The sequence below is a fragment of the Arachis hypogaea genome, chromosome 18 (genome assembly GCF_003086295.3).
Source record: "Arachis hypogaea cultivar Tifrunner chromosome 18, arahy.Tifrunner.gnm2.J5K5, whole genome shotgun sequence".
Classification (NCBI taxonomy): domain Eukaryota; kingdom Viridiplantae; phylum Streptophyta; class Magnoliopsida; order Fabales; family Fabaceae; genus Arachis; species Arachis hypogaea.
In genome coordinates, this window is record NC_092053.1 from 112825227 (window position 1) to 112853046 (window position 27820).

The window sequence follows — 27820 nt, forward strand, 5'->3', positions numbered from 1 at the left end:
TACTTTCCAACGAAATTGGAAGCGCGCTATTTTGAGTTCTGTAGCTCCAGAAAATCCACTTTGAGTGCAGGGAGGTCAGAATCCAACAGCATCAGCAGTCCTTCTTCAACCTCTGAATCTGATTTTTGCTCAAGTCCCTCAATTTCAGCCAGAAAATACCTGAAATCACAGAAAAATACACAAACTCATAGTAAATCCAGAAATGTGAATTTAACATAAAAACTAATGAAAACATCCCTAAAAGTAACTAGATTCTACTAAAAACATACTAAAAACAATGCCAAAAAGCGTATAAATTATCCGCTCATCACAACACCAAACTTAAATTGTTGCTTGTCCCCAAGCAACCGAAAATCAAATAGGATAAAAATAAGAGAATATACTATAAATTCCAAACTATCAATGAAACATAGCTCCAATTACATGAGCGGGACTTGTAGCTTTTTGCCTCTTGAATAGTTTTGGCATCTCACTTTATCCATTGAAGTTCAGAATGATTGGCCTCTATAGGAACTCAGAGTTCAGATAGTGTTATTGATTCTCCTAGTTCAGTATGATGATTCTTGAACACAGCTATTTTATGAGTCTTGTCCGTGGCCCTAAGCACTTTGTTTTCCAGTATTACCACCGGATACATAAATGCCACAGACACATAATTGGGTGAACCTTTTCAGATTGTGACTCAGCTTTGCTAAAGTCCCCAATTAGAGGTGTCCAAGGTTCTTAAGCACACTCTTCTTTTGCTTTGGACCTTGACTTTAACCGCTCAGTCTCAAGTTTTCACTTGACACCTTCACGCCACAAGCACATGGTTAGGGACAGCTTGGGTTAGCCGCTTAGGCCAGGATTTTATTCCTTTAGGCCCTCCTATCCACTGATGCTCAAAGCCTTGGGATCCTTTTTATTTACCCTTGCCTTTTGGTTTTAAGGGTTATTGCTTTTTGCTCTTGCCTCTTGGTTTTAAGAGCTTTTGGCTTTTTCTACTTGCTTTTTCTCCCTTTTTTTTCTATTTTTTTGCTAATTTTTTTTTCTGCAAGCTTTGTTCTTTGCTGCTTTTTCTTGCTTCAAGAATCATTTTTATGATTTTTCAGATTATCAAATAACATGTCTCCTTATCATCATTCTTTCAAGAGCCAACATATTTAACATTCTTAAACAACAACTTCAAAAGACATATGCACTGTTCAAGCATTCATTCAGAAAACAAGAAGCATTGTCACCACATCAATATAATTAAACTAAGTTCAAGGATAAATTCGAAACTCATGTACTTCTTGTTCTTTTGAATTAAAATAGTTTTCATTTAAGAGAGGTGATGGATTCATAGCACATTCATAACTTTAAGACAAAGTTACTAAATACTAATGATCATGTAATGAAGACACAAACATGGATAAGCACTTAACATAGAGAAAACGAAAAACAGAGAATGTAAGAACAAGGAATGAGTCCACCTTAGCGATGGTGGCGTTTCCTTCTTGAGGAACCAATGATGTCTTTGAGCTCTTCTATGTCTCTTCCTTGTCTTTGTTGCTCCTCCCTCATTGCTTTTTGATCTTCTCTTATTTCATGAAGGATGATGGAGTGCTCTTGATGTTCCATCCTTAATTGTCCCATGTTGGAACTTAATTCTCCTATGGAGGTGTTGATTTGCTCCCAATAGTTTTTGTGGAGGAAAATGCATTTGAGGCATCTCCGGGATCTCATGGTGATGAGCTTCATGCGTCTCTTGAGATCCATGAATGGGCTCTCTTGCTTGCTCCATCCTTTTCTTAGTGATGGGCTTCTCTTCCTCAATGGGAATGTCTCCTTCTATGAAAGCTCCAGCTGAGTAACATAGATGGCAAATAAGATGAGGAAAAGCTAGCCTTGCCCTAGGAGAGGGCTTTTTGGCTATTTTGTAGAATTCAAGGGAGATGACTTCATGAACTTCTACTTCCTCTCTAATCATGATGCTATTAATCATGATGGCCCGATCCACAGTAACTTCAGATCGGTTGCTAGTGGGGATGATGGAGCGTTGGATGAACTCCAACCATCCTCTAGCCACAGGCTTGAGGTCCAGTCTTCTTAATTGAACCGGCTTACCTTTGGAGTCAATCTTCCATTGAGCTCCTTCCACACATATGTCCCTAAGGACTTGGTCCAACCTTTGATTAAAGTTGACCCTTCTAGTGTAGGGGCGTGCATCTCCTTGCATCATAGGCAAGTTAAATGCCAACCTCACATTTTCCGGACTAAAATCTAAGTATTTCCCCCGAACCATTGTAATATAATTCTTTGGGTTTGGGTTCTTACTTTGATCATGGTTCCTAGTGATCCATGCATTGGCATAGAACTCTTGAACCATTAGGATGCCGACTTGTTGGATGGGGTTTGTTAGAACTTCCCAACCTCTTCTTTGGATTTCATGTCGGATCTCTGGACACTCATTCTTCTTGAGCTTGAAAGGGACCTCGGGGATCACCTTCTTCTTGACTACAACATCATAGAAGTGGTCTTGATGAGCTTTGGAGATGAATCTTTCCATCTCCCATGACTCGGAGGTGGAAGCTTTTGTCTTCCCTTTCCCTTTTCTAGAGGATTCTCCGGTCTTGGGTGCCATCAATGGTAATAGAAAAACAAAAAGCTTATGTTTTTACCACACCAAACTTAGAATATTGCTCGCCCTCGAGCAAGAGAAGAAAGAATAGATGGAGAAGAAGAAAAAAATACGGAGGAGAGGGGGGAGGGGTGTATTCGGCCAAAAAGGGGAAGAGAGGGTTGTGTTGTGTGAAAATGAAGAAGAATGGAGGGCTTTATATAGGGAAGGGAAGGGGGTAATTGGTGAAGAGTTTTGGGGAAGAGTGTTTATGGGATTGTGTGAAAGAGGGGTGAGAAGAAGTGAGTGGAGGTAGGTGGGGATCCTGTGGGGTCCATAGATCCTGAGGTGATCCTGTGGGATCCACAGATCCTGAGGTGTTCAAGGATTTACAACCTTGCACCAAATTAGGCATGCAAAATGCCCTTGCACACAACTCTGGGCGTTCAGCGCCAGATTGGTGCTTGTTCTGGGCGTTGAACGCCCATTTGTTGCCCATTTCTGGCGTTGAACGCCAGAACCATGCTTGTTCTGGGTGTTTAGCGCCAGCTCTTCTCCAGGGTGCAATTTTGGCGTTCAAACGCCCAGATGATGCCCATTTTGGGCGTTCAGCGCCAGAACCATGCTCTGTTCTGGCGTTGAACGCCAGCCAGATGCTTCTTACTGGCGTTTAAATGCCAGTAAGGTCTTGCTCCAGGGTGTGATTTTTCTTCTGCTGTTTTTGATTCTGTTTTCAATTTTTATATTTATTTTGTGACTCCACATGATCATGAACCTAATAAAACATGAAAGAACAAGAAAAATAAAATTAGATAAATAAAAATTGGGTTGTCTCCCAACAAGCGCTTCTTTGATGTCAATAGCTTGACAGTGGGCTCTCATGGAGCCTCACAGATGTTCAGAGCATTGTTGAGACTTCCCAACACCAAACTTAGAGTTTGGATATGGGAGTTCAACACCAAACTTAGAGTTTAGTTGTGGCCTCCTAACACCAAACTTAGAGTTTGACTGTGGGGGCTCTGGTTGACTCTGTTTTGAGAGAAGCTTACTGTGCCTCTTTTCCATGTTTACAGAAGGGTAACCTTGAGTTGTAAACACAAGGGAGTCCTCATTCAATTGAAGGACTAATTCACCTCTGTCAACATCAATCACAGCTCTTGCTGTGGCTAGGAAAGGTCTTCCAAGGATGATGGATTCATCCTCATCCTTCCCAATATCAAGGATTATGAAATCAGCAGGGATTTAAAGGCCTTCAACCTTTACTAACACATCCTCTACTTGTCCATAAGCCTGTTTTCTTGAATTGTCTGCCATCTCTAATGAGATTTTAGTAGCTTGCACCCCAAAGATTCCCAGTTTCTCTATTACAGAGAGGGGCTTGAGGTTTATCCCTGAACCAAGGTCACACAGAGCCTTTTCAAAGATTATGTTGCCTATGGTACAAGGTATTACGAACTTTCCAGGATCCTGTTTCTTCTGAGGCAATGTCAGTTGATCCAGATCATTTAGTTCATTGGTGAACAAGGGAGGTTCATCCTCCCAAGTCTCAATACCAAATAATTTGGCATTCAGCTTCATGATTGCACCAAGGTACATGGCAACTTGCTCTTCAGTAACATCCTCATTTTCTTCAGAAGAGTAATACTCATCAGAGCTCATGAAGGGCATAAGGAGGTTTAATGGAATCTCTATAGTCTCTAGATGAGTCTCAGATTCCTTTGGTTCCTCAAGGGAAAACTCCTTATTGATCACTGGACGTCCCAGGAGGTCTTCCTCACTGGGATTTACGTCCTCCCCTTTCTCTCCAGGTTCGGCCGTGTTGACTGTGTCAATGGCCTTGCACTCTCCTTTTGGATTTTCTTCTGTATTGCTTGGGAGAGTACTAGGAGGGATTTCAGTGATCCTTTTACTCAGCTGGCCCACTTGTGCCTCTAAATTTCTAATGGAGGACCTTGTTTCATTCATGAAACTTACAGTGGCCTTAGATAGATCAGAGACTAAGTTTGCTAAATTAGAGGTATTTTGTTCAGAGTTCTCTGTTTGTTGCTGAGTGGATGATGGAAAAGGTTTACTATTGTTAAACCTATTTCTTCCACCATTATTAAAGCCTTGTTGAGGCTTTTGTTGATCCTTCCATGAGAGATTTGGGTGATTTCTCCATGAGGGGTTATAGGTGTTTCCATAAGGTTCACCCATGTAATTCACCTATGCTATTGCAGGGTTTTCAGGATCATAAGCTTCTTCTTCAGAAGATGCCTCTTGAGTACTGTTGAATGCAGCTTGCATTCCATTCAGACTCTGAAAAATCATATTGACTTGCTGAGTCAATATTTTATTCTGAGCCAATATGGCATTCAGAGTATCAATTTCAAGAACTCCCTTCTTCATAGGCGTCCCATTACTCATAGGATTCCTCTCAGAAGTGTATATGAACTGGTTATTAGCAACCATGTCAATGAGTTCTTGAGCTTCTCAAGATGTTTTCTTTAAGTGAATGGATCCACCTGCAGAGGTATCCAATGACATTTTAGCTAATTCAGACAGACCATCATAGAATATGTCCAGGATGGTCCATTCTGAAAGCATGTCAGAAGGACACTTTTTGGTCAGTTCTTTGTATCTCTCCCAAGCTTCATAGCGGGATTCACCTTCTTTCTATCTGAAGGTCTGAACATCCACTCTAAGCTTACTCAGCTTTTGAGGAGGAAAGAACTTGGCTAAGAAAGCCTTAGATAGATCAGAGACTAAGTTTGCTAAATTAGAGGTATTTTGTTCAGAGTTCTCTGTTTGTTGCTGAGTGGATGATGGAAAAGGTTTACTATTGTTAAACCTATTTTTTCCACCATTATTAAAGCCTTGTTGAGGCTTTTGTTGATCCTTCCATGAGAGATTTGGGTGATTTCTCCATGAGGGGTTATAGGTGTTTCCATAAGCTTCACCCATATAATTCACCTCTGCTATTGCAGGGTTTTCAGGATCATAAGCTTCTTCTTCAGAAGATGCCTCTTGAGTACTGTTGGATGCAGCTTGCATTCCATTCAGACTCTGAAAAATCATATTGACTTGCTGAGTCAATATTTTATTCTGAGCCAATATGGCATTCAGAGTATCAATTTCAAGAACTCCCTTCTTCATAGGCGTCCCATTACTCATAGGATTCCTCTCAGAAGTGTACATGAACTGGTTATTAGCAACCATGTCAATGAGTTCTTGAGCTTCTCAAGATGTTTTCTTTAAGTGAATGGATCCACCTGCAGAGGTATCCAATGACATTTTAGCTAATTCAGACAGACCATCATAGAATATGTCCAGGATGGTCCATTCTGAAAGCATGTCAGAAGGACACTTTTTGGTCAGTTCTTTGTATCTCTCCCAAGCTTCATAGAGGGATTCACCTTCTTTCTATCTGAAGGTCTGAACATCCACTCTAAGCTTACTCAGCTTTTGAGGAGGAAAGAACTTGGCTAAGAAAGCCTTAGATAGATCAGAGACTAAGTTTGCTAAATTAGAGGTATTTTGTTCAGAGTTCTCTGTTTGTTGCTGAGTGGATGATGGAAAAGGTTTACTATTGTTAAACCTATTTCTTCCACCATTATTAAAGCCTTGTTGAGGCTTTTGTTGATCCTTCCATGAGAGATTTGGGTGATTTCTCCATGAGGGGTTATAGGTGTTTCCATAAGCTTCACCCATATAATTCACCTCTGCTATTGCAGGGTTTTCAGGATCATAAGCTTCTTCTTCAGAAGATGCCTCTTGAGTACTGTTGGATGCAGCTTGCATTCCATTCAGACTCTGAAAAATCATATTGACTTGCTGAGTCAATATTTTATTCTGAGCCAATATGGCATTCAGAGTATCAATTTCAAGAACTCCCTTCTTCATAGGCGTCCCATTACTCATAGGATTCCTCTCAGAAGTGTACATGAACTGGTTATTAGCAACCATGTCAATGAGTTCTTGAGCTTCTCAAGATGTTTTCTTTAAGTGAATGGATCCACCTGCAGAGGTATCTAATGACATTTTAGCTAATTCAGACAGACCATCATAGAATATGTCCAGGATGGTCCATTCTGAAAGCATGTCAGAAAGACACTTTTTGGTCAGTTCTTTGTATCTCTCCCAAGCTTCATAGAGGGATTCACCTTCTTTCTATCTGAAGGTCTGAACATCCACTCTAAGCTTACTCAGCTTTTGAGGAGGAAAGAACTTGGCTAAGAAAGCCTTGACCAGCTTATCCCAAGAGTTCAGGCTATCCTTAGGTTGAGAGTCCAACCATATTCTAGCTCTGTCTCTCACAGCAAAAGGGAAAAGCATGAGCCTGTAGACTTCAGGATCTACTCCATTAGTCTTAACAGTATCACAGATCTGCAAGAATTCAGTTAAGAACTGAAAAGGATCATCAGATGGAAGTCCATGAAACTTACAGTTCTGCTGCATCAGAGAAACTAATTGAGGTTTCAGCTCAAAATTGTTTGCTCCAATGGCAAGAATGGAGATGCTTCTTCCATGTAAATTGGAATTAGGTGCAGTAAAGTCACCAAGCATCCTCCTTGCATTATTATTATTTTCGGCTGCCATTTCCTCTTCTTGTTCGAAAATTTCTGAAAGGTGCTTGCTGGATTGTTGTAATTTAGCTTCTCTTAGTTTCCTCTTCAGAGTCCTTTCAGGTTCTGGATCTGCTTCAACAAGAATGTTCTTGTCCTTGCTCCTGCTCATATGAAAAGAGGGACAAAAAAATAATAATAATAGGGGTCCTTTTTACCACAGTATAGAGGTCCCTGTGTGAGTAGAAGAAAAGAAGAAGAAAAAATTCAAACACAGATGGAAGGGGGGGTTCGAATTTGGGTGAGATGAAGTGTTAGTAGATGAATAAATAAATAGAAGGAGATAAGAGAGAGAGAATTTTCGAAAGTAATTTTTGAAAAAGAGTTAGTGATTTTCGAAAATAGTTTTTGGAAAAGGTTAGTAATTTTCGAGAATTAAAATCAAAAATTAAAATAATTAGTTAATTAAGAAGAAATTTTTGAAAAAGAAGGAAGATGTTTTCGAAAATTAGAGAGAGAGGGAGTTAGTTAGGTAGTTTTGAAAAAGATAAGAAACAAACAAAGAGTTAGTTAGTTAGTTGAAACAAATTTGAAAATCAATTTTGAAAAGATAAGAAGATAAGAAGTTAGAAAAGATATTTTAAAATCAAATTTTAAAAAAGATAAGATAAAGAGATATTTTTGAAAAGATATGATTGAAATTAGTTTTGAAAAAGATTTGATTTTTAAAATCACAATTAATGACTTGATTCACAAGAAATCACAAGATATGATTCTAGAACTCAAAGTTTGAATCTTTCTCAACAAGCAAGTAACAAACTTGAAATTTTTTAATCAAAACATTAATTGATGACGTTATTTTCGAAAATTAGGAGATAAAGATAAGAAAAAGATTTTTGAAAAATATTTTTAAAATTTTCGAAAATAAATAAGAAAAATGAAAAAGATTTGATTTTTGAAAAAGATTTTGAAAAAGATAAGATTTTTAAATTGAAAATTTGATTTGACTCATAAAAACAACTAGATTTTAAAAAGTTTTGAAAAAGTCAACTCAAATTTTCGAAATTTATGAGTGAAAAAGGGAAAGATATATTTTTTTTATTTTTCAATTTTTAATGATGAGAGAGAAAAACATGAAAAAGACTCAATGCATGAAAATTTTGGATCAAAACAATGAATGCATGCAAGAATGCTATGAATGTCAAGATGAACACCAAGAATACTTTGAATGTCAAGATGAACATCAAGAACTTATTTTTGAAAAATTTTTAATGCAAAGAAAACATGCAAGACACCAAACTTAAAAATTTTTCATGTATAGACACTATGAATGCAAGAAGGCATATGAAAAACAAGAAAAGACACAAAACATGAAAACATCAAGATCAAACAAGAAGACTTACCAAGAACAACTTGAAGATCATGAACAACACTATGAATGCATGAATTTTTTGAAAAATGCAAGATGAATATGCAATTGACACCAAACTTTCAACTTGACTCAAGACTCAAACAAGAAACATGAAATATTTTTTATTTTTATGAATTTTTTTATTTTTTTTGGGTTTTTGTATATTTTTTTCGAAAAAAACATATAGGAAAAAGAAAATAAGGATTTCAAAATTTTTTTTAATATGAATTCCAGGAATCTTGTATTCCTAGTCTAAAGCTCCAATCCGAGGGTTAGGCATGGCTTAATAGCCAGCCAAGCTTTAGTATGTAACTCAGACATGCCACGGCTGACATTCCAATTAACTTGCCTCTATGCTGATGGTTGGAAGCCCCTATCCAAAAGAATTAGACATGGCTTTACAGCCAGCCAGGCTTCAACATGCTTCATGAAACTCTAGAATTCATTCTTAAAAATTCTGAAGAAAAATATATTTTTGAAAAGATTTATTATTTTTTATTTTTTTATTTATTTTTTTTCGAAAACAGATGAGAAATTTTTGAAAGGTTTTTGAAAAATTTTTGAAAATAAAACAAAAAGAAAATTACCTAATCTGAGCAACAAGATGAACTGTCAGTTGTTCAAACTCAAACAATCCCCGGCAACGGCGCCAAAAACTTGGTGCACGAAATTGTGATCTCAGGCAACGGTGCCAGAAACTCTATACGCACGTCTTAATAAATCGTTTTTCATTCACAACTTCGATACAACTAACCAGCAAGTGCACTGGGTCGTCCAAGTAATAAAACCTTACGTGAGTAAGGGTCGATCCCACGGAGATTGTTGGTATGAAGCAAGCTATGGTCACCTTGTAAATCTCAGTCAGGCGGATATAAAATAGTTATGGAGTTTTCAAACATAAATAATAATTAGATAGAAAATAAGGATAGAAACACTTATGTATAACATTGGTGAGAATTTCAGATAAGTGTATAGAGATGCTTTCGTTCCTCTGAACCTCTGCTTTCCTGCTGTCTTCATCCAATCAGTCTTACTCCTTTCCATGGCTAGCTTTATGTAAGGACATCACCGTTGTCAATGGCTACTTTTTATCCTCTCTGGAAAATGGTCTGATGCGCTGTCACTGCATGGCTAATCGTCTGGAGGCATCACCCTTGTCAATGGCTGCATCCCATCCTCTTGTGAAAATGGTCCAAATGCTCTGTCACAGCACGGCTAATCATCTGAGGTTGTCGATCATACTGGAATAGGATTCACCCTCATTTTGCGTCTGTCACTACGCCCAGCACTCGCGAGTTTGAAGTTCGTCACAGTCATTCAATCCCAGAGTCCTACTCGGAATACCACAGACAAGGTTTAGAATTTCCGGACTCTCATGAATGCTGCCATCAATCTAGCTTATACCACAAAGATTCTGATTAAGAGATCCAAGAGATACTCATTCAATCTAAGGTAGAACGGAAGTGGTTATTAGGCACGCGTTCATAGGGAATGATGATGATTGTCACATTCATCACATTCAGGTTGAAGTGCGAATGGATATCTTAGAAGCGGAATAAGTTAAATTGAATAGAAAAACAGTAGTACTTTGCATTAATCTTTGAGGAACAGCAGAGCTCCACACCTCAATCTATGAAGTGCAGAAACTCTACCGTATGAAAATACATAAGTGATAATGGTCCAGGCATGGCCGAATAGCCAGCCCCTATGAAAGTCTAAGATAGCATAAAACTGATCAAAGATGATCCAAAGATCCCTAATACAATAGTAAAAAGTCCTATTTATACTAAACTAGTTACTAGGGTTTACAGAAGTAAGTAATTGATGCATAAATCCACTTCCGGAGCCCACTTGGTGTGTGCTTGGGCTGAGCTTGAATGTTACACGTGTAGAGGTCAATCTTGCAGTTGAACGCCTGTTTGTAACGTATTTCTGGCGTTCAACTCTGGCTTGTGACGTGTTTCTGGCGTTTAACTCCAGACAGCAGCATAGAACTGGCGTTCAATGCCCTTTTACGTCATCTAAACTCGACCAAAGTATGGACTATTATATATTTCTGGAAAGCCCTGGATGTCTACTTTCCAACGCAATTAAAAGCGTGCCATTTTGAGTTCTGTAGCTCCAGAAAATCCACTTTGAGTGCAGGGAGGTCAGAATCCAACAACATCAGCAGTCCTTCTTCAACCTCTGAATCTGATTTTTGCTCAAGTCCCTCAATTTTAGCCAGAAAATACCTGAAATCACAGAAAAACACACAAACTTATAGTAAACTCCAGAAATGTGAATTTAACATAAAAACTAATGAAAACATCCCTAAAAGTAACTAGATTCTACTAAAAACATACTAAAAACAATGCCAAAAAGCGTATAAATTATCCGCTCATCAACCTCCTTCTCCCATACGTCATGCTGCCCCTTTGCTCCCGGCAATCGTTGCCGCCGCTGCACCTTTGATGGACTAAAAATTCACTATATCAGTTATAATGAATCCGTCTTTGGCAAGTATACCAAATTGTCATCAAGTAATAACTCACAATAGAGTGAGGTCGAATCCCACAGAGATTGATAAATTGAGCAACTTTAATTAATGGGCGAATTAGTCAAGCTAATTAATAAGAATTGTTGGGTGCAGAATTCTAAATAGCAGAAATGTAAATGACTTAAAGATAAAGAAAATCTATAAAGTGTAGAAAAGTAAATGACATAAAATTAAATTGCAAAGGGAATGGGTTGATGGCAGAAATTAAAGAAAGCTATAAAGAATAGGAAAGATAAGAATAGGGAAAATTTATTGGGATTAGGAGATGTTGCTCTCTTTGGATCAAATCTAGATCATCTCTTCTTCAATCATGCAACTCATTGACCTCTTGGCAATCATGATTGATTGAACCCCAATTCCTTGGTGATTCAATCTCTCAAATCTTGATAATTAGCCAATTCCTTGGTCTAATTGCTCATGAAGAGAGATAAAATTGGTCCCTGATTATACCACACATTCTCGGAGATCCAAATAATGGGTGGATTTCATGTCACCATATCCAATCCCAAAATCCAGATCTACTCAAGTGTGAGAAGGGATCTCAAGCATGGTTCCATGTTTCCTTTTCCAAGGTTCCCATAAAACCCAAATTGCATTCAACCTCTTTTCTAAGATGATTGAACACTAGACTTGAGAAACAAAATTCCTTCTAGCAAATCAAAGAGAAGATGAAGAGAAGAAGAAATTCACTATCATTAATACATCAAGTACAACAGAGCTCCCTCTCCCAATGAGAGAGAGTTTAACTACTCATAGCTTAGAGAAAAGTTCCAACCCCTTTTTCAGTACTCTCAGGGGGTACTTATACTACTCCTATAATTAGAAAATAAAAATTACAAAAAGGAAAAGAAAACTATAATTAAAAAATAAAAGGAAGCTCAATTAAATGCACCATGTGCTTGGCGTGTGAGCGGCGTGCCACGCCAAGGCTTCCAACTGGCACGCCTCCTTTGTTTAGCTAGCCTGGCTTACCACGCTGGTGTACGGAATTGTGATCACACTTTTCACAATTCCGGTACAACTAACCAGCAAGTGCACTAGGTCATCCAAGTAATAAAACCTTACGCGAGTAAGGGTCGATTCCACGGAGATTGCCGGCTTGAAGCAAGCTATGGTCATCCTGTAAATCTTAGTCATGCGGATTCAATTGGTTATGAGTTTTGATAATTAAAAGATAAATAAAACGTAAACTAAAATAAAGATACTTATGTAATTCATTGGTGGGAATTTCAGATAAGCATTTGGAGATGCTTTGTTGCTTCTGAACCTCTTCTTTCCTATTGTCTTCATCCAATCATGCGTGCTCCCTTCCATGGCAAGCTGTATGTTGGTGGATCACCGTTATCAATGGCTACCATCTGTCCTCTCAGTAAAAATGGTTCAGGTACGGTTTCTGTATGGCTAATCAACTGTCGGATCTCTCGTCTCGGATGAAAAATATCAGGCACAGCTACCGCACGGCTAATCATCTGTCGGTTCTCACTTGTGTCGGAATAGGATCTCTCTATCCTTTTGCACACTGTTACAGCACCCAACATTCGTGAGTTTGAAGTTCGTCACAGTCATCCTATCCCAGATCCTACTCGGAATACCACAGACAAAGTTTATACTTTCTGGATCTCAGGAATGCTGCCAATTAGTTCTAGCCTCTACCACGAAGATTCTAATCTAACGGATTCGAATGCTCTGTTGTCAGGAGAGGAAAGTCAAATCCGTGGATTAGAGACCCAAGAGACTATACTCTGGCTGTCGTCCAATGACTACGTTGAACATCATGTAAACCGCTTGTAGTTGTCAGGCACGCGGATCTTGGCTAAGCGAGTAACGAAGATAGTGGGTGATTGTCACGGGTCACCCCTTCATTCTGACTTAACTGAATTAAGTACGAGAGTATATCTTGAAGAAGAAGTAAGCGTGAATTAAAAGAGAAACAGTAGTACTTGTATTAATTCATGAAGAACAGCAGAGCTTCGCACCTTAATCTATGAGGTGTAGAAACTCCACCATAGAAAATACATAAGAGAAAAAGGTCTAGGCATGGCCAAATGGCCAGCCTCCCAAATGTAAAAAATGGCACAAGCTTCCTAAATACAATAGTAAAAAGTGCTATATATACTAAACTAGTTACTAAGGATTACAGAAAATAAGTAACTAAGTGCAGATAGTGTAGAAATTCACTTACGGGGGCCCACTTGGTGTGTGCTTGGGCTGAGTATTGAGCTTTACACGTACATAGGCCTTTTCTAGAGTTAAACGCCAGCTTGGATGCCAGTTTGGGCATTTAACTCCAGTTCTGGTGCCAGTTCTGGCGTTTTATGCCAGAAAAAGGGTCTCTGGCTGGCGTTTAAACACCAGTTTGGGCCATCAATATCGAGCAAAGTATGGACTATTATACATTTATGGAAAGCCCAAGATGTCTACTTTTCAAAGCAATTGAGAGCGCACCAATTGGGCTTCTGTAACTCTAGAAAATCCACTTCGAGTGCAGGAGGGTCAAAATCCAACAACATCTGTAGTCCTTTCTCAGCCTCTGAATCAAACTTTTGCTCAGATCCCTCAATTTTAGCCAGAAAATACCTGAAATTGTAGAAAAATATACAAACTCATAGTAGAATCCAGAAATGTGATTTTTGCATAAAAAATAATAAAAAGTAACTAAAACATACTAAAAACTACCTAAAAATAATGCCAAAAAGCGTATAAATTATCCGCTCATCACAACACCAAACTTAAATTGTTGCTTGACCCCAAGCAACTAAAAACAAAATAGGATAAAAAGAAGAGAAAATAAAATAAATTTCAAAAATATCAATGAAGATTAGTTTTAGTTAGATGAGCGGGACTAGTACCTTTTTGCCTCTGAATAGTTATGGCATCTCACTTTATCCTTTGAAGTTCAGAATGATTGGCATCCATAGGAACTCAGAATTTAGATAGTGTTATTGATTCTTCTAGTTTAGTATGTTGATTCTTGAACACAGCTACTTTATGAGTCTTGGCCGTGACCCTTAGCATTTTGTTTTCTAGTATTACCACCGGATACATAAATGTCACGGACACATAACTGGGTGAACCTTTTCAGATTGTGACTCAGCTTTGCTAGAGTCTCCAATTAGAGGTGTCTAGAGTTCTTAAGCACACTCTTTTTGCTTTGGATCACGAATTTCACCACTCAGTCTCAAGCTTTTCACTTTGACCTTAATGACATAAGCACATGGTTAGGGACAGCTTGATTTAGCCGCTTAGGCCAGGATTTTATTCCTTTGGGCCCTCCTATCCATTAATGCTCAAAGCCTTGGATCCTTTTTACCCTTGCTTTTTAGTTTAAAGGGTTATTGGCTTTTTGCTCTTGCCTTTTGTTTTAAAGAGCTATTGGCTTTTTCTGCTTGCTTTTTCTCTTTCTTTCTTTTTCTTTATTTTTTGCCATTTTTTTTTTGCAAGCTTTGTGTTTTTCACTGCTTTTTCTTGCTTCAAGAATCAATTTTATGATTTTTTAGATTATCAATAACATTTCTCTTTTTTCATTATTCTTCCAAGAGCCAACAATTTTAACATTCATAAACTTCACTATCAAAAATATGCACTGTTCAAGCATTCATTCAGAAAACAAAAAGTATTGCCACCAAATAAAAATAATTAAACTATTTTCAAGATAAAATTCGAAATTCATGTACTTCTTTTTCTTTTTCAGAAAATATTTTTCATTTAAGAAAGGTGAAAGATTCATGGAACATTCATAGCTTTAAGACATAGACACTAAACACTAATGATCATGTAATGAAGACATAAACATAGTCAAAACATAAAGCATAAAAACCGAAAACAGAAAAGAAAATAAACAAGGAGATTAAAGAACGGGTCCACCTTAGTGATGGTGGCTTCTTCTTTCTCTTGAAGAACCAATGGAGTTCTTGAGCTCCTCTATGTCTCTTCCTTGCCTTTGTTGCTCCTCTCTCATGGCCTTTTGGTCCTCTCTAATTTCATGGAGGATGATGGAGTGCTCTTGGTGCTCCACTCTTAGTTGCTCCATGTTGGAACTCAATTCTCTTAAAGAGGTGTTGAGTTGCTCCCAATAGTTGTGTGGAGGGAAATGCATCCCTTAAGGCATCTCAGGGATTTTTTGATGAGGGACTTCCTCATGCTCTTGTTGAGGTCCATGAGTGGGCTCTCTTGTTTGCTCCATCCTCTTTCTAGTGATGGGCTTTTGAGATGAATCACTCCATCTCCCATGACTCAGAGTTGGAAGCAACTGCCTTCCCTTTCCTCTTCCTAGAGGTTTCTCCAGCCTTAGGTGCCATTAATGGTTATGGAAAAACAAAAAGCAGAGCTTTTTTCCACACCAAACTTAAAAGGTTTGCTCGTCCTCGAGCAAAAGAAGAAAGAAACGATTAGCGGAAGAAGATATGGAGGAGATGGAGGTGTGTGAATGGTTCAGCCAAGGGGGGTTTTAGGTGGTTATGATGTGTGAAAAGGAGAGAAAAAGAGTTGGGGTAGGTGGGATCCTGTGGGGTCCACAGATCCTGAGGTGTCAAGGAATTCTGATCCCTGCACCTTTCTGGCGTTTAAATGCCCCTGGACAGCCCTTTCTGGTGTTTAAACGCTAGTCTGCTGCCTTTCTTGGTGTTCAACGCTAGGCTGATGCCCCTTTCTGGCGTTTAACGCCAGCCAGACACCCTTTTCTGGCGTTAAACACCAGTCTATCTGCCAATTCTGGCGTTTAACGTTCAGAATGTTGCCAGACTGGGCGTTAAATGCCCATTCTGCTATCCTTACTGCGTTTAAACGCCAGTAAGCCTGTCCTCCAAGGTGTGCTATTTTTGATGTTGTTTTTGATTCCGCTTTAATTCTGCAGCTATTTTTGTGACTCCACATGATCATCAACCAAAAGAAAACATAAACTAACAAAGGAAAATGAAATGAAAGTAATTAACATAGATAAAGAAGATTGGGTTGCCTCCCAATAAGCGCTTCTTTAATGTCAATAGCTTGACAGTAAGTTCTTATAGAGCTTCACAGACACTCAGAGCATGATGGTGGCCTCCCAACACCAAACTTAGAGTTTGAATGTGGGGGCTCTGCTTGACTCTGTATTGAGAGAATCTTTTCATGCTTCCTCTCCATGGTTACAGAGGAAGATCCTTGAGCCTTAAACAAAAGGTAGTCCTCATTCAGTTGCAGGACTAACTCTCATCTGTCCACATCAATCACAGCTCTTGCTGTAGCTAGGAAGGGCCTTTCAAGGATGATGCATTCATCCTCATCCTTCCTAGTGTCTAGGATTATGATGTCAACAGGGATGTAAAGGCCTTCAACCTTCACTAAGACATTCTCTACAAGTCCATAAGCTTGTTTCATTGATTTGTCTGTCATCTCTAGTGAGATTCTTGCAGCTTGTACCTCAAAGATCCCTAGTTTCTGCATTACAGAGAGTGGTATGAGGTTTATACCTGACCCCAGGTCACACAAAACCTTCTCAAAGGTCATGGTGCCTATGGTACAAGGTATTAAGAACCTTCCGGGATCCGGTTTCTGCTGAGGTAATTTCTGCTGAACCAAGGCATTTAGTTCATTGATGAGCAATGGAGGTTCATCTTCCCAAGTCTCATTACCAAATAACTTGGCATTCAGCTTCATGATTGCTCCTAGATACCGAACAACTTTTTCTTCAAAAATATCTTCATCCTCTTCAGAGGAAGAATACTCATCAGAGCTCATGAATGGCAACAGTAAGTTCAGTAGAATCTCCATGGTCTCTTTATGAGCCTCAGATTCCTTTGGTTCCTCATTAGAGAACTCCTTAGTGGTCAGTGAACGTCCATTGAGGTCTTCCTCACTGAAAATCACTGCCTCTTTATTTTCTCCAGGTTTGGCCACTTTGGATATAGTTATGACCTTGCACTCTCTCTTTGGATTCTCTTCTGTATTTCTTGGGAGAGTATTATGGGGGATTTCAGTAACTCTTTTACTCAGCTGACCCACTTGTGCCTCCAAATTTATGATGGAAGACCTTGTTTCAGTCATGAAGCTGAGAGTGGTCTTAGATAGATCAGATACTATGGTTGCTAAGTTAGAAAGGCTTTACTTAGAATTCTCTATCTGTTGTTGAGAAGATGATGGAAAAGGCTTGTTATTGCCAAGCCTATTTCTCCCACTATTATTATTATTGAAGCCTTGTTGAGGCTTCTGTTGATCCTTCCATGAGAAATTTGGATGATTTCTCCATGAAGGATTATAGGTGTTTCCATGGGGTTCTCCCATGTAATTCACTTCTTCCATTGCAAGATTCTCAGGGTCATAAGCTTCTCCTTCAGTGGAAGCTTCTTTAGTACTGCCGGATGCAGCTTGCATTTAAGTCAGATTCTGAGAAATCATATTGACTTGCTGAGTCAATATTTTATTCTGAGTCAATATGGCATTTAGAGTATCAATCTCAATAACTCCTTTCTTCTGAGTCATCCCATTATTCACAGGATTTCTTTCAAAAGTGTACATAAACTGGTTATTTGCAACCATCTCAATAAGTTCCTGGTCTTCTGCAGGGGTTTTCTTCAGATGAAGAGATCCACCAGCAGAGTGGTCCAATGACATCTTGGACAATTCAGACAGACCATCATAGAATATTCCTAAGATGCTTCATTCTGAAAGCATGTCAGAAGGACACCTTCTGATCAATTTCTTGTATCTTTCCCAAGCTTCATAGAGGGATTCACCTTCCTTCTGTCTGAAGGTTTGGACTTCTACTCTAAGCTTTCCCATCTTTTGAGGTGGAAAGAATTTGGCCAAGAAAGTATTGACCAACTTTTCCCAAGAGTTCAGGCTTTCTCTAGGTTGTGAGTCCAACCATATCCTAGCTCTGTCTCTTACAGCAAAGGAGAAAAGCATAAGTCTGTAGACCTTGGGATCAACCCCATTGGTCTTAACAGTATCACAGATCTGCAAGAATTTAGCTAAGAATTGATGAGGATATTCCAATGGAAGTCTGTAAAACTTGCAATTCTGCTGCATTAGAGAAACTAATTGAGGCTTAAGCTCAAAGTTTTTTGCTCCAATGGCAGGAATTGAGATGCTTCTTCCATAGAAGTTGAAAGTTGGTGCAGTAAAGTCACCAAGCACCTTCCTTGCATCTCCACCATTGTTCTCAGGTTCGGCTGCCATGTCTGCTTCTTTTTCGAAATTTTCTGTAAGGTCCTCTCCGGAGTGTTGTGCTTTAGCTTTTCTTAGCTTCCTCTTCAGAGTCCTTTTAGGTTCAGGATCAGCTTCAACAAGAATGTCTTTATCCCTGTTTTTGCTTATATGAAAAAGAAGAGAACAAAGAGAGAAGAGGAATCCTCTATGTCACAGTATAGAGATTTCTTTATGTGTCAGAAAAAAAGAAGAATAGAAGAATGAGGTAGAGAGAGAATAAAAAGAATTCGAACACAGAAAAAGGGAGAGGGTTCGAATTATTAGATGAGTAGAAGAAAAATATTAGTAAATAAATAAAATAAATAGAAAGAGATGAGAGAGAGAGAGTATTCGAATTTTAAGAAGAGGGAAAAGAAAAATATTTTTATTTTTTTAATTAATTAAGTTAGTTTCGAAAATTTGAAAAACAAATACAAGAAAATTTAAAACTAAAACAACTAGTTAATTAAAAAGATTTTTAAAAAAGTGGTTAGTGATTTTCGAAAATTAGAAGTGGAAAAGTAGTTAGGTGGTTTTGAAAAAGATAAGAAATAGTAAACTTTTTTAAAATTAAAACAAACAAGTCAAGTAGTTAGTTGAAAAAGATTTGAAAATAAATTTTGAAAAGATAAGAAGTTAGAAAAAGATTTTGAAATTAAAATTTTAAGAATGAAATTCGAAAATCATAAAAAAATGAAAAAGAATTGATTTTGAAAAAGATTTGAAAAGATAAAGTTTTTAAATTGAAATTTTGACTTGACTAACAAGAAACAACTAAATTTTAAAAATTATTGACCAAGTCAACTCAAAATTTTGAAAACTATGAGAAGAATAAGGAAAATATATTTTTTTTTACTTTTGAATTTTTAATGAGGAGAGAGAAAAACAACAAAATGAAACAAAACATAAAAATTTAAGATCAAAACAAATAATGCATGCAAGAATACTTTGAATGTCAAGATGAAAACCAAGAACACTTTGAAGATCATGATGAACATCAAGAACATATTTTTGAAAATTTTTAAGAAAAGAAAGACATGCAAGACACCAAACTTAAGAACTTTTGTACTAGGGACACTAACAATTTGAAAAAGCATATGAAAAACAAGAAAAGATACAAAATAAGAAAATGTAAAGATCAACAAAGAAAATCATCAAGAACAACTTGAAGATCATGAAGAACATAATGCATGAATTTCCGAAAATTTTATGAAAATTAAATTAAAAAAATACAGTTGACACCGAACTTAAAATTTGACACAAGACTCAAACAAGAAACACAATTTTTTTTGGTGTTTGTGATTTTATTAAACTTTTTATATTTTTTTCGAAATTATTTTGGAAAAAAGAAAATAAAGAAATTCAAAATTTTTAATAAGAATTCCAGGATTCATGCAATTTTAGTCTAAAGCTTCGGTCCAAAAGAATTAGACGTGGCCAAATGGCCAGCCAAGCTTTAGCACAGAATTATAAATGAGAATTCAAAGGCTCCTCCAATAGCTGCAATGATAAGTGGAAGCTTCAGTCCAAAAGATTAGACATGGCTTAATAGCCAACCAAGCTTCAACATATCATCATGGAGCTCTAAGGTGGAATTCATTCTTAAAAATTCTGAAGAACATTTTTTTTTCAAAAACTTTTTTTGACATATTTTTAAAACTTTTTGAAAAGAAAATAAAGGTTAAAACAAGAAAGAAGGTTACCTAATCTAAGCAACAAGATGAACCGTCAGTTGTCCAAACTAGAACAATCCCCGGCAACGGCGCCAAAAACTTGGTGCACGGAATTGTGATCACACTTTTTACAATTCCGGTACAACTAACCAGTAAGTGCACTGGGTTGTCCAAGTAATAAAACCTTATGCGAGTAAGGGTCGATCCCACGGAGATTGCCGGCTTAAAGCAAGCTATAGTCATCCTGTAAATCATAGTCAGGCGAATTCAATTGGTTATGAGTTTTGATAATTGAAAGATAAATAAAACGTAAATTAAAATAAAGATACTTATGTAATTCATTGGTGGGAATTTCAAATAAGCGTTTGGAGATGCTTTGTTGCTTCTGAACCTCTGCTTTCCTATTGTCTTCATCCAATCATGCGTGCTCCCTTCTATGGCAAGTTGTATGTTGGTGGATCACCGTTGTCAATGGCTACCATTCGTCCTCTCAGTGAAAATGGTCCAGGTACGGTTTCTGTACGGTTAATCAACTATCGGATCTCTCGCCTCGGATGAAAAATACCAGGCACAGCTACCGCACGGCTAATCATCTGTCGGTTCTCACTTGTGTCGGCATAGGATCTTTCTATCCTTTTGCACACTGTCACTGCGCCCAACATTCGTGAGTTTGAAGCTCGTCACAGTCATCCCATCCCAGATCCTACTCGGAATACCACAGACAAGGTTTAGACTTTTCGGATCTCAGGAATGCTGCCAACTGGTTCTAGCCTCTACCACGAAGATTCTAATCTCATGAAGATTTTAATCTCCGGCTGTCGTCCAATGACTACGTTGAACATCATGTAGACCGCTTGTGGTTGTCAAGCACGCGGATCTTGGCTAAGCGAGTAACGAAGATAGTGGGTGATTGTCACGGGTCACCCCTTCATTCTGACTTAACTGAATTAAGTACGAGAGTATATCTTGGAGAAGAAGTAAGCGTGAATTGAAAGAGAAACAACAGTACTTGCATTAATTCATGAAGAACAGCAGAGCTCCGCACTTTAATCTATGAGGTGTAGAAACTCCACCGTAGAAAATACATAAGAGAAAAAGGTCTAGGCATGGCCGAATGGCCAACCTCCCAAATGTGAAAAATGGCATAAGCTTTCTAAATACAATAGTAAAAAGTGCTATATATACTAAACTTGTTACCAAGGATTACAATAAATAAGTAACTAAGTGCAGATAGTGCAGAAATCCACTTCTGGGGCCCACTTGGTGTGTTCTTTGGATGAGCATTGAGCTTTACACGTGCATAGGCCCTTTATAGAGTTAAACGCCAGCTTGGATGCCAGTTTGGGCGTTTAACTCCAGTTCTGGTGCCAGTTCCGGCGTTTTACGCCAGAAAAGGGTCTCTGGCTGGCGTTTAAATGCCAGTTTGGGCCATCAAATCTTGGGCAAAGTATAGACTATTATACATTGCTGGAAGCCCAAGATGTCTGCTTTCCAACGCAATTAAAAGCGCACCAATTGGGCTTCTATAGCTCCAGAAAATCCATTTCGAGTGCAGGAGGGTCAGAATCCAACAGCATCTGCAGTCCTTTCTCAGCCTCTGAATCAAACTTTTGCTCAGATCCCTCAATTTTAGCCAGAAAATACCTGAAATTACAGAAAAATAGACAAACTCATAGTAGAATCAAGAAATGTGATTTTTGTATAAAAACTAATAAAAATATAATAAAAAGTAACTAAAACATACTAAAAACTACCTAAAAACAATGCCAAAAAGCGTATAAATTATCCGCTCATCACATCACCAAACTCAAATTGTTGCTTGTCCCAAAGCAATTAAAAACAAAATAGGATAAAAAGAAGAGAAAATACAATAAATTTCAAAAATATCAATGAAGATTAGTTTTAATTAGATGAGCGGGACTAGTAGCTTTTTGCCTCTGAATAGTTTTCGCATCTCACTTTATCCTTTGAAGTTCAGAATGATTGGCATCCATAGGAACTCAGAATTCAGCTACTTTATGAGTCTTGGCCGTGACCCTTAGCATTTTGTTTTCCAGTATTACCACCGGATACATAAATGCCACGGACACATAACTGGGTAAACCTTTTCAGATTGTGACTCAGCTTTGCTAGAGTCCCCAGTTAGAGGTGTCCAGAGTTCTTAAGTACACTCTTTTTGCTTTGGATCATAATTTTTACACACTTGGTGTGTGCTGGGGCTGAGACTTAAGCAATTCACGTGCATAAGGTTGTTTTGGGCGTTCAACGCCAGGTTTGGATCCATTTCTGGTGTTGAACTCCAACTTTTAATCCTTTTCTGGCGCTTGACGCCAGAATTGGGCAGAGAACTGGCGTTGAACGCCAGTTTACGTCATCTATCCTTGAGCAAAGTATAGACTATTATATATTTCTGGAAAGCCCTGGATGTCTACTTTCCAACGCAATTGGAAACGCGCCATTTCGAGTTCTATAGCTCCAGAAAATCCACTTTGAGTGAAGGGAGGTCAGAATCCAACAACATCAGCAGTCCTTTTTCAGCCTGAATCAGATTTTTGCTCAGCTCCCTCAATTTCAGCCAGAAAAATACCTGAAATTACAGAAAAACACACAACTCATAGTAAAGTCCAGAAATATGAATTTTTCCTAAAAACTAATGGAAACAAACTAAAAACTCACTAAGACATACTAAAAACTATATGAAATTAACCCCAAAAAGCGTATAAAATATCCGCTCATCACAACACCAAACTTAAACTATTGCTTGTCCTCAAGCAACTAGACGAATAAAATAGAAGACTAATAGGTTGAGAAGCAATAATATCTCAGAGTTTTGAGTGAAGCTCAGATTCTAATTAGATGAGCGGGACTAGTAGCTTTTTGCTTCCGAACAGTTTTGGCATCTCACTTTATCCATTGAAGCTCAGAGTGATTGGCATCTATAGGAACTCAGAATTCAGATAGTGTTGTTGATTCTCCTATTTCAGTATGATGATTCTTGAACACAGCTATTTCATGAGTCTTGGCCGTGGCCCTAAGCACTTTGTTTTCTAGTATTACCACCGGATACATAAATGCCACAGACACATAATTGGGTGAACCTTTTAGATTGTGACTCAGCTTTGCTAAAGTCCCCAATTAGAGGTGTCCAGAGTTCTTAAGCACACTCTTCTTTCTGCTTTGGACCTTGACTTTAACCGCTTAGTCTCAAGTTTTCACTTGACACCTTCACGCCACAAGCACATGGTTAGGGACAGCTTGGTTTAGCCGCTTAGGCCAGGATTCTATTCCCTTAGGCCCTCCTATCCACTGATGCTCAAAGCCTTTGGATCCTTTTTATTACCCTTGCCTTTTGGTTTTAAGGGTTATTGGATTTTTTTTTGCTGCTTTTTCTTGCTTCAAGAATCATTTTTATGATTTTTCAGATTATCAATAACATGTCTCATGTTCATCATTCTTTCAAGAGCCAACATATTTAACAGTCTTAAACAACAAATTCAAAAGACATATGCACTGTTCAAGCATTCATTCAGAAGACAGAACGTATTGCCACCACATGTAACTAATTAGAATTTCTCTTATTAAAACTTGAAATTTTATTGCCTCTTATTCAAAAGATCTACTATTTTATTCATGTTTGCTGATGATGAGAAGAATGAACTATGGCTTAATTGGAGATAAAATCAAAACAGATACTAATTACTACTATATGACTCCTAAGGTGAACTTCTATAATGACACTATCACAGAGTTAAAGCAGAAATTGGAATTTAACAACCTTTGTTCTGGGAAATGGGTGTTCCTCTGATCCGTGGGGTGCTTGGGGTGCTTGGTCCTTCAAGAGATAACTTCTGGCGCTTCAATTCCCTTAAGTCACGCCCTTGCTCCTCTTGTTCTTTAAACATATAGGTAAGAATTTGACTGTGTTCCTTCTGTTCTTTTATTATTTGTTCCATAGCTTCCCGTATCTTGGTAACAGACGTCTCAAGATACTCCCAGTATTCAGATTGAGGGAGTTCTGGGAGAAATTCCTGTGTTTTCTTCTTGGTGGGGTCATCCTGTGCTTGTTGTTTTTCCATTGATGCTTTGGTGATTGGTTTCTCAACTGAGATATACTCAGTTATTCCCATCCTTACTCCAGCATCCTTGCAGAGCAGAGAAATCACGCTTGGATAAGCCAACCTGGCCTCTTTAGAATTTTTGTTAGCAATTTTGTAGAGTTCAGCTGAGATTAGCTGATGAACTTCCACTTCTTTTCCCATCATGATGCAATAGATCATCACTGCTCTTTTAACAGTGACTTCAGAACGGTTGCTCGTGGGCAGCAGGGAATGCCCAATGAAGTCCAGCCATCCTCTGGCAACTGGTTTGAGATCTTCTCTCTTGAGTTGATTTGGGACACCCTTTGTGTTGGTGGTCCACCTGGCTTCAGGGATACATATGTCCTCTAGAATCTTATCCAGGCCCTTGTCTGTTCTCATCATTCTCCTGTTGAAGGAGTCTGGATCATCTTTCAGCTGAGGTGGCTTTAAGATCTCCCTGATCCTGTCATGGTGGGTATGAACAATTTTTCCTCTGACCACGGTCCGATAGTCATAGAAAGCAGTCCCAGATAGTTTCTGCTTGTCAGTTTGCCACATATTAGCATAGAACTCCTGAACCATGTTCCTCCCTACTTTCGTTTCAGGATTAGCTAGGACTTCCCAGTTCCTGATTCGAATTTGCTCCTGGATCTCCGGATATTCATCTTCTTTCAGATCGAATCTAACTTCCGGGATCACTGATCTCAGACCCATTATTTTGTTATAATGGTCTGAATGTTCTTTAGATAAGAACTTCCCTTGATTCCAAAGTGGTTTTGGAATGCTCTCTTTCTTGCCTCTTGGAGTGGGTTGTTTTCCTTTAGGAGCCATGATCTTAGTGATCGCGGATAAACACACCAAACTTAGAGGTTTGCTTGTCCTCAAGCAAAAGAAAAGAAAGGAGAGGGATAGAAGGCGGAGAGCTAGGTGCAATTGTTGATGGAAGGGGAGGGAGGCCAAACCCAAATTTAAAGGGAGGAAGGGTGGGTTTTCAAAAAAAGAGATAAAGATATGATAAAAAAGATTGATTTGGAAAAGATAAGATAGAAGATATGATAAGAGAGGATATAGTTTAAAATTGAAAAGATATGAAAGATTTTTGAAAAAGATAGATCTAGATTTTGAAAAAGATAAAGTGGAGATTTTGAAAAAGATATTGATGAGTTGAAAAGATAGATTTGTTTTTAAAAAAGGATTTGAAAAGAGTTGGATTGAATTTGCAAAGAGGCTTGGTGCTTATGGATTAAGATACATTTGATATTTTTAAAGAGGGATTTTAGAAATCAGGGTTCTTAACATGTTTATGCAAGATATCATGAATTGAAACATAAAAATTAAGATTAAAATGAAAAAATGAAGAAAAATTGAATTTACCTCCTCCCCGCCATCCTGGCATTTGAACGCCCAAACACTACCTGTTTTGGGCGTTCAACGCCCAAATGCTGCTCTCCTGGGCGTTCAACGCCCAGTTGTTGCCCTTTTCTGGTGTTGAACGCCAGATTGCTATCCCTACTGGCGTTCAGCGCCCACTGGCTGCCCCTTTTGGGCGCTGAACGCCCAAAATAGGCTCTTACTGGCATTTTCTTGCCAGTGAGCTCTTTTTCTCTGTTTTGTGTGCAGATTCCTTCTGTAATCCTGTGAACTTATGCAATTGATTCTTTACCTTGTTATCAATGAACTCTATATAAATAAAAATAAAAATAGGGCAAAATGCTTAGAGGATTGATGCCCCATGGCTGGATTGCCTCCCAGCAAGCGCTTCTTTATTGTCTTTAGCTAGACCTTGCTGAGCTTTTAGTCTAGCTTCAGCCTTGAGCGCTCTTGCTCAACGTTGCCTTCAAGATAGTGCTTGATTCTCTGTCCATTGACAATGAACCTCTTATCAGAATCAATATCTTGAAGCTCCACATAACCATATGGTGATACACTTGTGATCACATATGGTCCCCTCCACCGGGATTTCAATTTCCCGGGGAATAGCCTGAGTCTAGAGTTGAACAGCAGAACCTTCTGTCCTGGCTCAAAGATTCTAGATGACAGTTTTCTGTCATGCCACTTTTTTTATTTCTCTTTATAAAGCTTGGCATTTTCGAAAGCTGTGGATCTGAATTCCTCTAGCTCATTTAGCTGGAGCAATCTTTTTTCTCCTGCTAATTTGGCATCAAAGTTTAGGAATCTGGTTGCCCAGTAGGCTTTATGTTCCAGTTCCACGGGCAGGTGACATGCCTTGCCATACACAAGTTGGTATGGAGAGGTCCCTATAGGGGTCTTGAATGCAGTTCTGTAAGCCCATAGAGCATCATCCAAGCTCCGTGCCCAATCCTTTCTACAGGTACTTACTGTCCGTTCTAGGATTCTCTTTAATTCTCTGTTAGAGACTTCAGCTTGCCCATTAGTTTGTGGATGATATGGAGTAGCTACCTTATGGCGAATTCCATACCGAACCATGGCAGAGTAAAGCTGTTTATTGCAGAAGTGAGTGCCTCCATCACTGATTAGTACTCTAGGGACACCAAACCTGCTAAAGATATGTTTCTGAAGGAACTTCAGCACTGTTTTAGTATCATTGGTGGGTGTGGCAATGGCCTCAACCCATTTTGATACATAGTCAACTGCCACCAGAATATAAGTGTTTGAGTATGATGGTGGGAAAGGTCCCATGAAGTCAATTCCCCATACATCAAAGAACTCAATTTCCAAGATTCCTTGTTGAGGCATGGCGTAACCATGAGGCAGATTACCAGCTCTTTGGCAACTATCACAGTTGTGTACAAACTCTCGGGAATCTTTATAGAGTGTGGGCCAATAGAAGCCACATTGGAGGACCTTGGTGGCTGTTCGCTCACCTCCGAAATGGCCTCCATATTGAGATCCATGGCATTGCCACAGGATCCTCTGTGCTTCTTCTCTAGGTACACACCTACGGATTATTCCGTCTGCACATCTCTTAAAGAGATAGCGTTCATCCCATAAGTAGTACTTTGCATCAGTAATTAATTTCTTCTTTTGTATCCTGTTGTACTCCTTGGGTATGAACCTTGCAGCTTTATAGTTTGCAATATCGGCAAACCATGGTGTTTCTTGAATGGCAAATAAATGCTCATCCGGAAAAGTCTCAGAGATCTCAAAAGAGGGGGGGCGTCCCTTCTACTGGCTCTATCCGGGACAGATGATCAGCCACTTGGTTCTCTGTCCCTTTTCTGTCTCTTATTTCTATATCAAACTCTTGCAGAAGCAACACCCATCTGATGAGCCTGTGTTTTGAATCCTGCTTTGTGAGTAGATATTTAAGAGCAGCATGGTCAGTATACACAATCACTTTTGATCCTACTAAGTATAATCTGAACTTGTCAATGGCGTAAACCACTGCAAGTAATTCTTTTTCTGTGGTTGTGTAATTCTTCTGGGCATCATTTAGAACGCGACTAGCGTAATAAATGACGTGCAGAAGCTTGTCGTGCCTCTGTCCCAACACTGCACCAATGGCGTGATCACTGGCATCACACATTAGCTCAAATGGTAATGTCCAGTCTGGTGCAGAAATAACTGGTGTTGTGACCAGCTTAGCTTTTAGCGTTTCAAACGCCTGCAGAAACTCTGTGTCAAACACAAATGGCGTGTCAGCAGCTAGCAGATTGCTTAGAGGTTTTGCGATTTTTGAAAAATCCTTTATGAACCTCCTATAGAATCCTGCATGCCCCAGAAAGCTTCTGATTGCCTTAACATTGGCAGGTGGTGGTAATTTTTTCATTACCTCTATTTTTGCTTGATCCACCTCTATTCCCTTGTTTGAAATTTTATGCCCAAGAACAATCCCTTCAGTCACCAT

At 38.6% G+C, this 27820-nt stretch overlaps 3 non-coding genes across 3 annotated transcripts; all 3 read left to right on the forward strand.

The window, feature by feature from the left end:
• The first annotated feature begins 5908 nt into the window (after window positions 1-5908).
• Window positions 5909-6016, forward strand: LOC112773724 (small nucleolar RNA R71). The gene has a single exon (XR_003188260.1). It is a non-coding gene; the product is annotated as a small nucleolar RNA R71 (small nucleolar RNA).
• Window positions 6017-6655: 639 nt separating this feature from the next.
• Window positions 6656-6763, forward strand: LOC112774503 (small nucleolar RNA R71). Its single transcript, XR_003188991.1, has one exon. It is a non-coding gene; the product is annotated as a small nucleolar RNA R71 (small nucleolar RNA).
• A 10954-nt stretch (window positions 6764-17717) lies between these two features.
• On the forward strand, window positions 17718-17825 carry LOC112773471 (small nucleolar RNA R71). The gene has a single exon (XR_003188019.1). It is a non-coding gene; the product is annotated as a small nucleolar RNA R71 (small nucleolar RNA).
• The last annotated feature ends 9995 nt before the right edge of the window (window positions 17826-27820 follow it).